This window comes from Aythya fuligula, chromosome 3 (assembly GCF_009819795.1).
Source record: "Aythya fuligula isolate bAytFul2 chromosome 3, bAytFul2.pri, whole genome shotgun sequence".
Lineage (NCBI taxonomy): Eukaryota > Metazoa > Chordata > Aves > Anseriformes > Anatidae > Aythya > Aythya fuligula.
This window is the reverse complement of record NC_045561.1, coordinates 79,281,701-79,293,846: the sequence shown is the minus strand read 5'-3', so window position 1 is coordinate 79,293,846 and position 12,146 is coordinate 79,281,701. Positions and strand designations below refer to the sequence as shown.

General features: G+C 40.6%; 1 protein-coding gene across 1 annotated transcript in view; it reads left to right on the top strand.

Annotated features, from left to right (window-relative positions):
* Positions 1-12,146, top strand: part of THEMIS (thymocyte selection associated) — a 91,260-nt gene that overhangs the window by 30,622 nt on the left and 48,492 nt on the right. The window lies entirely within an intron of this gene.

Sequence of the window (12,146 nt, the reverse complement as noted above, 5' to 3'; positions counted from 1 at the left end):
AATAGGCAAATTAGCCATTATAGACAACAATGGTTAAAATCTCCAGTGTGTGCTAATTGATCCGTGAAAAACAATGGAACCATGCCGACTCACAGCAGAAAGCTTGGCCTTATAATTTAGGACAGATAGTCCTTAATTGCACCAATGCAGAAGTGAAGGGAGAGACTTGAAGTGGGTATATTTAAATGTTTATTAAGGGGTAGCATATGTTTTCATGATATTTGTTAAGAGAATTTTACTCAGCTGGAAACAGCCAAATTAAATTCACAGAAAGTCAGGTTGTATAGATATTTTTGAGTGCATGTTTTTGCACATACCCAAGTGGCAAATAGATCTGGAATAAAAAGGGCAGCTTTTTTAGAATAACTTTTGATGTTAAGAAAGTTAAGTGCCCCTTCTAGGACAATTTTCTTAGTGATTAATCTAAGAAAATGCGTTTGCTCATTAATTTTTATATTGGGTCTGGCTGAGATGGAGTTTATTTTCTTCACAGCAGCCTGTGAGATACTGTGTTTTGAATTTGTAACTAAAACAGTGTTGATAGCACACCAGTGTTTTGACTGTTGTTGAGCAGTATATGCACAGCATCAAGACCTTTTCTTTCCCAGTCTGTCCATCCAGCAAGGAAATGGAGCAGAGTGGTTGTTCTGGGAGGGTGGCCATAGTGCAGAAACTGGCAGGGCATCAGCCTGCTTGTGGGAGGTGCTGAGTGACGTCACTTGTTTTTCTTCCTCTTTCTTTCACTTATAAATTTATTTTTACATCTACTCATGAGTTTTCTCATTTTTTCTCTTCCCTGTCCTGATGTCAGAGATGGAGTGAGCAAACGGCTGGGTGAGTGCTCAGCTGCTTGTTGGGTTCAACCCATGATAGTTTTCTTGCATAAATTGAAAGAATTAAAGAAAGGCAGTTTGATGAACTTCAGTGAAAGAGTGTCCAGTAGGTCAGTTTCTCTGTCTCATGCAAATGCAAGTTTCCTGTGGAGGGAGACAGGCATACATTGGAAATGCTTTCAGGCATTGGCTGAGGCCGAGTAATGAGACGGCAGAGTGATTGTGCTGTGCTTTAAAAGTGATATAACTCATGACATTGTATTTGGGTGGAGGGTGGTGGTGGTGGTGCGGGGTAAGGTGGTGGGTTTTTTGTTTGTGGTGTTTTGTTTTTGTTTGTTTGTTAGTTTGTTTTTTAATGTTGCCATCAAACTAAGTTCCAACTCTAGCAGCCTTGAAAGGGGATATTTTATGAGTCCCCTTCCTTCCCTGCTGGAAGTGTCCGTCCCATCATGCCAGTTCCAACACCCCATGCAGGTCCTCAGCTCCACAGAGGTCCTGGGAGGTAATTGCAACAGACTGTAGAAGAAGTGAAGGGGGTAGGGTGGGTCCCTCAGATAAGGGTAATACAGCAAAACGTTGCATACAGTGAAGCCTGTAGCAGCTTAAATAAGCCATTCTGCTAGACTAGGGAGGACTGATGAGAAGCTAGGCCCTGGGGCTAACAGGGCCTTCAACCTGGCACTGTCTTGTGGTACAGAGCTGGGGAGGAATTCCCTAATTGTTATGTTTCTGGTAGAGCTGTATGGTCAGGGGGACTCAGACTTCCTGCTGTGACTGGTGTCTCTGTGTAGGGAGCAACAGGTAGATGTTGGCTCTAGACTAGACTCATGCAGAAAATACTGTTTTCCTGAACCAAGGAGAGAGCAGTAAGCACAAGGGAGGGATGGGCTGAGGTTCCTTTGCACATTCATTGAATGAGTGCAACCATAGACTGCAACTGTCCAAACAAAGAAGCACATTTAAGCAGACAGCTCCAGAGGACATATTTTGTCACATGCTTGTTATAAATAAGTCATAAATTGCAGTCAGAATGCTTTGAGTTATGCAGATTCATAAATCTTCCTCGAAAGACTAAATAAGTAGAGATTCCTTATTCATAAGATTAAACATCCTGAGTGTTAATGTAATAGGTTTAGAGTCGGAGAGAATGTGTTATCTGTTCTATCCCAAGCACAGCAAGTCCTCTGAGAGGACGTGGATCATAGCTGATAAGCTCTGCTTTGGCCTCTCTGCCAGCAACAGTGGTAGGGGAGACTGCATTTTCTTCTAAATATAACAGGGATGTCTGAGGGTTCAGAAAGTTGGAGATGGTGCCAAACTGATAAATGGCACACTTTGCATATTTTGTGACTCTGTGTAGACTTATTTGCATAAATAACAGACAAGTGTCCTAATGAGCTGAACTTAAGCCTGACAAGTGGCAGCCTGGAATAAGCTTTAGCGATGCATGAATTGCCATGGCTCCTCTTGCAAGCAGCTCCCTGCTTGCCTGTGTGATGGAGGGTGGTGATTGGCTTCCTTGCTCACTGGCTGGGAAGCTCTGCTTGGCCTGGTGCTCCAAGATTAAATGCTGCTGCTGCATGAGTCCACAAAGGACCAAGATCTGGTTATTTTATGTCAATGCTGAAGGATGCTCTGCCAGGGAGGGGTCACCTCTAGCTATGGCTTCTGCTTTGATCACTTTTTAGCTCTTCCAGAAAGGTTGTGAGTTGTGGAGAAGCTCCAGCTGTCTCTGCATGCTGTTCCCTGGCCTTGGTTACAGGAACACTAGGGCCATGAACAGGACTATACAGCCCACATTTCCCTGTGTGTCTTTGGTCATGTTAGTCACTGAATTGTTTGAAACTGGCAGCAAGTATGGACTGTGACCTCAGATGAGTGCACAAACTGCCTCAGCTTGTGTGCAAGGTGCAGTACTACAGAAACAGGTATGTCTGCACAGTACAGCAAAGTCCAGAGACATCAGATGAATTCTCAAATGTAATATAGCTGCATTAACCAAACCCTCTGCCCACTCTCTTCACAAGGCTAATTAAGTTGGCTCAGCTCCTGCTGATGCAGCTTTCAATTCCAGAGCCTGGGGATCCCTGCTCTCCCCTCTGCAAGGAACTGTAGACCTTGCTTTTCCCTCTCATCTCGTCATTTTATTTGGTTAAGAAACATCTAGCCCACATATGTTTGCTGTTTTGCATTAGTTGCTAATTGAATAAAGAAAAGAAACCCCCAAGAAAATTCATGCAAACTAAATAAATGAAATAAACAGCATGCACTGAACTACAGAACGAATCTGGTATTTAAGAATGATTAAACTCTAATAAACAATGCTATCTCTAGCCACCTCTACTCACAAACCCTACCAGCTTTCTACCACCAGTCAAGGATGGTGATGAAAAAATGATTGTACCCTTTGTTGAATGGCAAAACTTGGGATAAAGCACACAAAGGAAATCCACATTTCCTCACTTGAGCCATGTCCCCCAAGTAGATTTTATTATTATTACTCTTTTAATTGAAAAAATACATCTCACCAAATATGAGTGAATATTCATTCAAAAATGAATGTTAGTACTGGGGGAATGGTAATCAATTTGTGGAAAACAACAGTTTATTCCTGATGCTCTTCAAAGGCACTAAATGCACTTCCTAAGGAACAATAATAAATAAATAAGTAAAATCAGCATTTGGCTTCTGATTAACAATAAGAGAGGTTAGCTCCAACCAGGGCTATTTTCAGTGGTCTGCTTAGGCATGTATTTAGCCTAAGGAACATTAGTATCAGTGAAATACTCACAAGCTTCAAGCTGGGATTGCTGCTAAATACCTTTATGAATGTGGAACTGGAAAAGTCAGTCACAGGCAGTAATCTGCTCAGCTCTATCAAGAAAGCTGAGAGAATTCCAGAAAGGGAAACTGGAATTTAATAAAATAGTAAGTATCAGGGCATGATAGTTAATCGTCATTCAATGCTAAGGTCCATTATCCTTCAAAAAGTCATTACAGTGTTACGATATCAGGAACTTTTTTGCTTTCTTGCTTTTTATTTCAAAATTAAAATGAAAGAAAAATTATCACTTCCATCTGGCTTTACAGTTCTACAAACTGAACTACCGAAATCTGCCATTAACATATTTATCGCATCTGTCTTCACAGCAAAATGAAGACTTATCTGGAATTAAATTGATAAGACATAAGCTGCATTTTTCAGCAAATGAGTTTTCCTGCAGTGCCTTCTTTCCTTCCTCCTAACTATTTCTTTTCTGCTTCCAGAGCATTTTTCATGGTTTTGGGGCCTTTATACAGCAGGTTTAATACAAATATTTCTTCTGTGCAGCAAATTACTAACCTTTTTAAATAAATACATATTAGGAAATGCATGCAGAAAAGCCAGAAAGGAGCAGATATGAACAGACTTCAGGAATTAATAATCCTCTGGCACTAGAAATGAGGTAGGGAAATGTAGTTCATTAGTGGATGCAAAAATGCATGTGCAAGCATGAGGAGGGTTTCTCTCTGACAAGCGTAGTGCTGTGGCTTCTGAGGCTGCAGCAGTGCTTCCTCTTCCTCCATCTCTATGCCCACTGAAAAAAAGCTCTCCTCTCCTCGACCCTTGATCTGCAACCTTTGACCCTCTCTCTCCACATATCCCATGTAATTTCTCCATGTTACTTTCCAGTAGCTTTGTAAATCCCTCATAAATAGGATGGGAAGGCTGGAAGAACAGCCCTTAATGCTTATGACCAGCCCACCTTGTCATTGTGGATCAGTTCTTGAAATCTGTCAAAACCTCATCCCCACTGTGGCCTTGCCTGGTGAGTCAGGCTCCAAATCCTCCACACTCCCCCATGCCACAGATTCTCATTCTTCCAAGCACCACACAATGCGCTGCAGGGTTCTTCTCCTCCTAACACCCATCCTTTGACACATGCCTGATTTTCCCCAGACCTACGTGCCTTGAGTCCCCCTACACTGCATTTGTCAGTGCCCTTCAGCTCCCCCTAGACCTCTGTGTCCTTGGTTCCCCAAGGAAATGTCAAGCTTTCAGAGAAGCTTGTTTCTTCCAAAACATCCTCCTCCTTTTGCTCTTCAGTCCTGCAGCGAGCTGAAGCCAAGGCCACAGCCATTGTCAGACAGGAGCTACAGAAACATCCTAAGTTACACATGGGTTTTCATCTCCTTCCCCAGCAGCACATGTTCCAAACCTTAGCAGAGCATTGATCTTCAGCCAGGTTTGTAGGAGTAAAACTGGAGTGGGCTGTAGGTGCTGACAAGTGTCAAGCCACTTTGTGCTTTCTTGTAGGCTGAAGAGTCCCAGCTGAAGGACTTTGTATTGGTGACCTGTTCCAGAGACCATTATAGCTACGTCTATACATGAGGGACCATGACCATTTCCTGGCAACCCTTTGTGCATCTTGATACCACATTGGGCTGAGGCCTGCATGTGTGCCATCCCCTTTTGTGTCCCAGGTCTCTGTGAAAACTAGACCAGGCAATGATGGCTCTGATCTGGATGATGGAGGATTGGAACCACTGATAGACTTTGTATGAATCAGGAGGAAGGAGTTAAAGGTGTAGGAAACCCTGAAGACCCAGCTAAAAAAGGTCTGGAGTTTTTCCAATTTTCTCAGTATGAAGAACTGGTATTAAGATCCTTTTCTCTTTTAAATAATATGAAAAGCATAAAATTTCCACAGAGAAGCATCAAGTCTGTAGTAGGCACTTACTGTAGATTGATGTTATTCTCAAAACCAAAATAAAATGGGGAAGATAGCAATGTGCCTGCCAGAAGGACAGGCAGTAGATAATTGCCTGAAAAACTAGCAGGGCAATCTGAGGTGTAAGTCTCATTGCAGAAAGCCATTACTGCTGCAGGAATTGCTGATACAGTACATGAAATTAAGGAAATACAGATGAACATTTGGATATGCTGACTGACGTAAATGCCAACTGGTTAAAAGCAAATTGCATAATTTAGAGCTAAAAGTGAATGTCTTGGAGAACAAAGAGATAAGAAATATCAAAATAAAAGGGATGCCTAGTTGAAAAATATATATATCAACCGCATAAAAATACGGCACCCTTGATAAGAAGGAAAATACTGGACAGCGTGTTTAAGCCAACAACCATTAACGTCAGTAGGAGCAGAATTGGCTGGAATGTTTTTTTTTCTCTCATGCAGAAAGCGAACAACATAAAATCGTATATTTGTATAATACAAAGTTGGACAAGAAAGTTTTTTTTTTTTTTTTAAAAATAAGTCTGTTGCACTGCAGCAGAATAAATCTCCAAAAAAATATAACTTGGGGGGATCTGAAATGCTTTTTCCAGCCCGGGTTCCTTGCCATCTGACTTCCAATGTCACTGTTATCCAGTCTGCACTGCCTTAATTTGCCCTTCTCTTCATAGCAAGAAGGTCAGAAAATCAAGCCTGCAGATAGCTGGCTGCTGAAGTGCCACTTATCACATGGCTGCTTAAACACATTCAGGGACTTTTCTGGGCTCTGAGGACCAACTGGCATAAAATGCCTGATGTCTCTGCTAGTAACTCTTTCAGTCTCCAGCTTTGGCTGCTTGCAAACTGCATTCTGGAGTGGGCCTTGGGGTGTTTGAATGCCCAGATTGTACCCAGGAGCAGTTTGAGAAATAGCTTGTTGGCACAGGTTGAAGTGGAGCCCACGAATGCTTACAGGCACCAACCTGTTCAATCAGGCAGCATTGATGTAGCCCTGTTTGCTGCTTGGGCAGTGCAAGGGTCCTGAGCCTTACAGGGTGACTGATGAGGTTTGAAATAAGAAGGACCAGAGTCCAGTTTCTGAAAACTTCATTCTCTACTGGGCATGCACAGGCACTTACAGCGGAGTAGCACAAATGAGACAGTGTTGAGCAGTTTAACAGTCAGCCATGGGAACTTCTGTTAAAATAATTATTCTCTGGATGCTTTACTTGAGGATAAGGATAACCCAGTAAGAGAGCAATATGCTCGAGTGACATGCAGGGGCAAATATGCAGGTTCCCAATCTGTTAGCAGCCTTTTTTTTTTTTTTTTTTTTTTTTTTTGAAAAAAAAAAGAAAATATGTACATCAAGGATGTACATCAGAGTCACTGCACTGTTGAATACAGTCAGTGTAAAAGAAAGTACTAACATTTCCCATTCACATTATGCTTTTCTTCATGAAATTCAGGCTTTTTCAGTACTGTCATAGCCAGACATCCCAGAACTGGAAGTATCCCTACAGGTTGGGATTATGGTTTGAAATACATTGCCCTATGAAATGAAATGAGAAACTTGCTGTCAGTGTGACAGCAGGGTCAAAGCCCAAAGTATCTGTAGGCATGACTCACATTTTCCAGAGTTCTCACAATGAGGAATTCAACGATTATAAGGAAATGGAGAATGCCAGGGAGAGACTCATCAAACCCATTAAAACCTGGAAAGACAATCCCAGCTCTGGGCTTTTTGAATATGTTAGTACATAGACAATATTAGAAATAGAATGATAATAAAATTAATAGTGAGGCTTATCAATTACTATAGGAGAGTTTAATGACTGTACTGAGAAAATGAATTTCTTTTCTCTGTGGATGGAGATGTACAATTTAGACAGAATGTTGTCAAAGTATTTAACATCATTATTCTGTTGTTCTATCCTAAGACATTAAATAATTTTACTGGTAAATATTTTAAATGGCAATATCTTGCAAAACTGTGGTTCAAATTTTCCTCCCATTAGTTCTTTTATATATATATATATATATACGTGTGTACATAGCAACAGGGGATTCGAGGAGGCACAAGTCATTCTGTAGTTATAGCTATTGTCATTCCAGTGGTGCCACTGAAAAATCAGAGCATGGCTCTCAGGCTTACAGTGGCTGTAGACAGTAGCTTGTATCAGTGATTCACTTGAAAGAGCATGATGAGTCTTATCAGAATATCACTCGGCAGGAAACACTGCAAGGGAAAAAAAAAAAGCCTCTTTGTTAGTTTGTGGCGTGCCATGCACTACCCTGATGGGCAGCACTGTGGCTAAAGAAAGCTTAGAGTATAGAACATTGGAGTCCAGATTAGCTCCAAAAGACCAGGAATGACACTATCTGACATGAAGAGGTTGAAATCTGATGCATAAAGCAGAATAAAGCTTCTCCCATATCATCTTTTTATTATTATTATATCATATACAGATATATGATATAATTATAATAATAATATTCTATATGTGAAATTAAGAATTGTATCTAGAGGTACTTTTACTGATCCACCTGTTTTACATAAGAAGTGGTATGTTCTTGTTCTGCAGTATGAACAAGGAAAAGAGTAGCTGAGTTTGCTTGTGAAGTGATCTCATTTGAAGGAAGATGTTCCAAGCAGTTGAACAGCAGCTCTACAAGAAAATTCTGGCCATGTGAGGAGTGGGGTTGGCAGAAGCTCCTCAGGTCTGGGTTACATTACTTTGTCTTTTAGATGCCCCTTCTGTGACAGGAGGCAAATCGCATAACTATCATTGCCTCAAGATACATGAAGGAACTGCCATGTGTGAAGCGAGGGTGTGGATTTCCAGCTCATTAGTTACTCTATATGGATACTTAAATCTCAGGTAAATGCAAGATACATTCCCTCCCTCCTGTAAGGGTCAGAGCTACCTCACATTTACTCTGGAGCCTTAACCACCCAGACAGTTGCCATGGAGTAGTTAATGAGCTGTAAATCCACACTCATTTACTTTGTAGCAACTTGTTCATGTAGCTGTCTTCTCTATGAAATGGGACATAACGCTTCATTTTCCCATTTTCTGGGGTGTTTTATAGAGACAGGCATCATTTATACATATATATATATATAAAGCTTTTTCATTTTCCTTTTTTTTTTTATTCATTGGCTACCACAAAAGGACCTCAGTAACAACAGAAAAATAGTGACAATGAAATACCCAGACATGTTTTAACCTTACTTAAAAGTTTTCAACTGAAAGTTAATTGAACAGGTGCAAAATGAAACTGGCTGTCTCTAGGACAGCTTAATTCTGAAGTGTGGATATTTGAAAGAGGAAGAAACAAGAAAGAAGAGAGGTGTGAACTTGTCCCATATAACTTTGCAAGGTGTTAACCTTGAAGCTCACTAGCACATTTTAAGCTTGATCTTTTGTTAACCACTTCAAAGTTTATTCTTGTGGAAGACGTGAGCCTTTGTGCTTCCCTGTTTGCACCTTCTGTTGCATCTCTAGCATCTTAAGCCATGTCTTCACCTGGTGGCTTACAGAACGTAGCAGCGAGTTTTAGAGACGTGAAAGGTTATGGATAGAAATTGAGACACTTCTCAGAATGCCTCCTTAAATTTCCCCAGTCTGTAGGACTTTGACAGATGATAGCATTAAACTAAAAGTTGCATGTTAAAGGTTAGTTTGTGTAAGCATACAAGGTGTCAGCAAAGAAAGAAAATGAGGAAAGAGATTGCTACAGTGTGGGTTATATATGTATTTTTTATTGATGGATCATATTTGGATAAAAAGTAGTGGAACATAACTGATGATGTATAAATGAATGCTGACCCAAAAGGCCATTTTTCCAAGTCAACCCTCACACATAGCTTTTACAGCCAAATCATTTATACTGCCTGTAGTGATGGAGCAGCATCCCCATTAGGATGGAAGAGAGGATTAAGGAAGTATGCTAGGAATGTGAAATTGAGAACTAGTTAAACAAAAATGGGATATCCAATTATCTTCTATCAAATTGTGAAATGGGATGGGAAGGCAGAATTTATATAGGATGGAGAGAATTGCATTTTCGTTACACGATTTTTTTTTTTTTTGAGGATTTTTCTTTCTAAATATGACACTTTGTCCTTGTGAACATCCTAATTTATAACTATCCTGACCTCATTGTTTCTCACATAAAAAGCGTTATAAATGAAGTTTCAACTCAATCTGAATTTAGTAATATTTATAAAAGGAATATTTATAAAAGGTATAAAAGGCAAGTAAACAGCGCTGGGTGTGCAGGGAGTCTATGCTGCGCCAACACGCACACACGAACATAAAACATTCTAAATATACAGAACATTGCTTTTACATACTAAACCCGAGTATTCCTATACAATCAGAAAAGGTAACAAACAATCCTTTAAGTTCCATGACTTAACAGTCTCCATTTTCCATTCCTTTTGAACAATATGTCTTGCTTTAAGTTGTCAAGCAACTCGGTCTTTGGGCCTTATGTATCCCGTTCTTCCCGAATCGAAGAAAAACATATCCGTCTCCTTTTCGAGGCCAATAGAGTCTGGATCAAAAGGTACGTCCAGGTCAACAGGGGGCGTAACAGCAAAAGCCTTCGATGGCTGTAGCGGTGGGGGTCCGGTGGTGTAGCAGAAGGATGGGCGGACCAGTTCCCTCACTGTCTGGCAAACTACACGTTTCTGACTGTGGTCCCACATGGCTCTTTAAGGCCTCAGAGACTGCTAGCCAGGTGCTGAGCAATCCCACTGCCACCTTGTCGTTTTTATTTGCAGAGTCCCACACCTTGACCTCAATTTGGTCCCATAAACTGTCTGATTGTTAATGAAGAGAATAAGCTGCAAGGTTACCAGGACAGTCTTTGTTTCCAAGGATGTATGATTCCCTATAATGGGCAACTGCTTACCAGCGAGAGGCAGTTGTGTGCACGGGTCTGTTTCTCTCAGCTTGAGCTGCTTTCCAGCTCCGGTGCGCCTATTTCCAGCGACTTTCTGTACGAGCTTCTCTGAGCAGTTTGCTGAGTTTGGCCGAACCCATCTTCATGAGGCGATCAATGTGCCTGTTCCCAGCCTGGTCTCCGTTCTGCTAGCCTGTTCCTTTTCATTCCTTCTTTCTGCTTCTTTATTGATGACATAACTTCATCGTGTTGCTCTTTTTTTTTTTTTTTTTTTTTTTTTTTTTATCTTGAGGGCAGGCTCCCCTCTTCTCTCCACAGCAGTTCTTTTCAAAACAACTTTTCATTGGTCAAACAACTTTGAATATAACAACAACAGCAAACACCCAGAAACTTCCCTGCCTTAACGGCTGGAGAACAAGCAACCCGAGACTGGATGGAGTCTCCTGAATCACCCTTCTTTGTTCCTTCTAAACTCTTTTATATTCCTGATGGCCTCATCGTTAAGAGTCTAATGTTATCATTAACCACGGGGCTTTCCGACCCCCATGGCCACACTCCCAAATCTCCCCCTTGTTTATTAATATCAACCATTTTCTTGACACGAATTACCACTCCATATGTAGCAAAAGGAAAAGTAGTGTACAGAAAAAATAAAATCTGCTTAAACGACGTAAAATGATTTAAAATGCTTACACACACTGTAGTGAGCATGAAATGTCTGCTTTTTATCTGCAGCTCTGAGCCTCACTGAATAGAGAAGGACCAGAGTGGTTTTGATTTGTCTCTTAGTTGTACTCCGTACAGTCAGTCAACATCTGACCTTATGGACACCCAGGCCACAAGCCTCTAACACTGCTGATGTTCCTGCTCTGCTGTCATGGTTCAGGCAGTAAGAAAATGGATGCAAAAATACAAAAGCTAGGAGGAAAACAGAAGCTAACTCCTTAAACAGCAGGCTTAGGTTTTGCATAATGCTTATTGTTAGTGTTCATCTTCAAAAAACACGGAGATAAAATCCTCTCATGAAATATTGAAACCACTTCTGCCCCATGTGAACATTTGAATGTGAGAGACTTCCTTCTACCCTCCAAAATGGAAAGTAAATCTTCTTATAAATGTTAGAAGTTATTGAATAATAATATGGCAGTGGCCTGATGTTGCTATTGTTGAACTTAAATGAAGAACCTTATTAATCATGGATTTGACAGCTCATTCAGTTATAATGATGTTTTCTGTCAATCTAAGTTCTCATTATAATTGGATCTTACTTAGAAAAGAAGATGCTCCATTGACTGCTCAGATGCAGGAAAATACAGGTTCGAAAATGAAAATATCATTCTGAATTCTATTTCCAGGGAGCCTGCTTATGCATGTACAAGTTGGATAACATTTTAATCCTTGCTGTGTGTCACATTTGGTCGTTACTGTAATAAGGTTCTCTCACTGAGGTACCAGCTCCAGAGTCAAGACAGTGAAAGTGAAAGCAAGATAAGAAAATGAAACCTTTTCTGGGGGTTGCTGGCATATCATCACTAAAACTCAGTTGCAAAGAATTAACTGAAATAGATGGCTTGAAGTGTGCTAGGCTGTGAATTTACATTTAATTTGTTTTTCTTTAATTTGTTGCTTTTTTGTGGACACTCAGTATGCAGAAAGTATTAAATATTTTACATGGTATTGAGAAAGGA